Raw genomic sequence first — 2276 nt, 5'->3', positions numbered from 1 at the left:
TATTGTCCCATGATGATACTGATCCAATAAAACATTCTACAGAAGCGCCGTGCAGACTTTCCAAAACATTTTCATGCAGTTATTGTTTAAAAGGATATGTGTATAAGCACTTTTTCTTGACAATTATTACACAGAAATATCTCGTCCTTCTTCCGAAAGTTATTTTACAATACTGTTGATTTTGTGATGTGTTGTTCGCTTTCATGTCATTGAGTTTGTCAATGGGTTAATCCTGTGATACGCATTACAAGACGTAGTGTTTTTGAGAATCTCTTTCACCTCAAAGATATCTCTGACAAAGAGATATTTCTCTCTTAGTAATAAGTGGGGTAGATTTGATATCCAGTTGACTTAAATATTGGTGATAAAAGCATCTTTCCGGTTATTAGTTCATATTTGCTTATGCCCTGGGGAACAGAACTGTGTTCCGTTCCGCCAGATATCATTTATTTTCTTGTGTTCTACTTTTGTTAGATGTGGCTTAAGCCATTTTAATTTCATATCTTCGGAATGAGGAGTAGTAGCTGCATCTTAAGCAAGGGGGTTTCGTTTAATTGATTCTCTGCATGCGCTTTCATCCAACCAAGCGAAATTTTAATCTGGCTAGTTTTTTGGATTTTACCTCTCCAAGAAATTGGAAAAGGATGTTTGAAGTTTATAAGGTATTTCTCCCGCCTTCCTAGCGTGCCTTCGTGGTGTAGTGGTTCTGCACGCTGGGCCTGTATTCCAGATGCCCGTGGTTCGATTCCCGGCGAAGGCGTTTGCTCATTTTTCATCTCTCCGGCTTTTCCAATTAACCTAATGTCTCTACAAGTTCTTTATCAGTACATTTGTTTTTTGCAAATAAAGATTGCGTTCATTAAATTTTTAAGATCATTTATGAACCACCATGCAAAGGTGCGCGAAAGATAAAAATGTTTTGTTTCGGGCAATGACAGCACGTTGCTTTTAATTCACTGAATGTGTTAATCAAAAATCTAAGTTGGCACAACATGTGAAATAAATAAATAAATAAAAATCACAAAAATATGAAAGGTTTCAGATTTTAAATTATGTCCACAGGGGCTTTTTTAACATGTTGTGTGTTACCTTTATTTACTAAATATTATATTCTACGTACTCAAACTATAAAATTCAGTTCAACAGCAATATCGCAAAATAATTTTAGAATGAGCATATCTTTAGAATCCCATACAGAGTGTCGCGCGCTGTAGATAAAAATGTTTTTTTTTTTTTTTTTTTTTTTTGGCATAGTGTTGTCATTGTTCGCTTTAAAATCGTTTTAGTTTGTTAATGAAAAATACTTTGAAGTGTTAAAAATATGAAATAGATAATAAAACTAATTTCAAATTAGGGTTCCACATGCCCATATTCGGTAGAAGATTACGTTATTCAAAACTGGATGGCTCTAGGTACCGTTGTTTGATCACACTGCGAGAAACATACATACATTCATTTTTCATTATTTAACTTATTTAAATATAATACAGGGCAATAATATTTCGTGGCAACAATTTGAAAAGGGAAACAACGCTTATCGTGAATCGACGCAAAATGGCAAAACGAAATTAATAGGTCTTCAGGGCAAATTGTCCCTTTGGACTAAAAAATCGAAATTTAAAATTCCGGCTACGAGGACTAAATGTTCGATGGAGGGCAAACCATGTTGAAAATTGGTTGCTTCCACTGCTACCGTTTTGAATGCTAGGAAGAAACACACATTCATACATAAAGAGATATGCATACAAACATGCACACATGCATACAGACTGGTGATATTCATAAGTAAAAATCAACAAACTCGGCTATTTAAAATCGATGTGTCACCACCGCTCGAAAATAAAATATTTTTATCTTCCATTCACCAGCCATTAAACAAAACTGCGATTCGAAAAAAAACCTAGGATATTTAACTCTCAAATTTAAACTGTGTATTGAGGGCCCACCAGCGGCCGAGTGGTAAAGTCGCTGAACACTGGTAGTTCGGTCCGAGGTTCGAATCCCACGAACGGGCTGGCTGCATGGGCGTTTTCGTGGTTTTCCCCATGTGTAACGTGTATACGAGCCAGTTTTCCTTAGAAAGTCCTCCACGAAGGCATCCCTCCCCTTAGGCAGATAGCCCTCGAGGCTTTGCCATAATCACACACTCACATAAACTGTGTATTATTGAGTAATAAGCTAAGAAATTTAGTAGTTCTTAATAATATTTTTTCTGCTTTCTAATCATGAGAGGTATAATTAGAAATATTAAGAATGTTTTAAAATGACACTAGCTG

At 35.7% G+C, this 2276-nt stretch overlaps 1 non-coding gene across 1 annotated transcript; it reads left to right on the top strand.

Annotated features, from left to right (window-relative positions):
- The first annotated feature begins 686 nt into the window (after positions 1–686).
- Positions 687–760, top strand: TRNAT-UGU (transfer RNA threonine (anticodon UGU)). Its single transcript has one exon. It is a non-coding gene; the product is annotated as a tRNA-Thr (tRNA).
- Positions 761–2276: the final 1516 nt, after the last annotated feature.

Source organism: Stegodyphus dumicola, chromosome 3 (genome assembly GCF_044657685.1).
Source record: "Stegodyphus dumicola isolate Sdum_Otavi_A_Nest chromosome 3, ASM4465768v1".
Taxonomy (NCBI): Eukaryota; Metazoa; Arthropoda; class Arachnida; order Araneae; family Eresidae; genus Stegodyphus; species Stegodyphus dumicola.
This window is presented reverse-complemented; position numbering and strand designations above follow the sequence as displayed.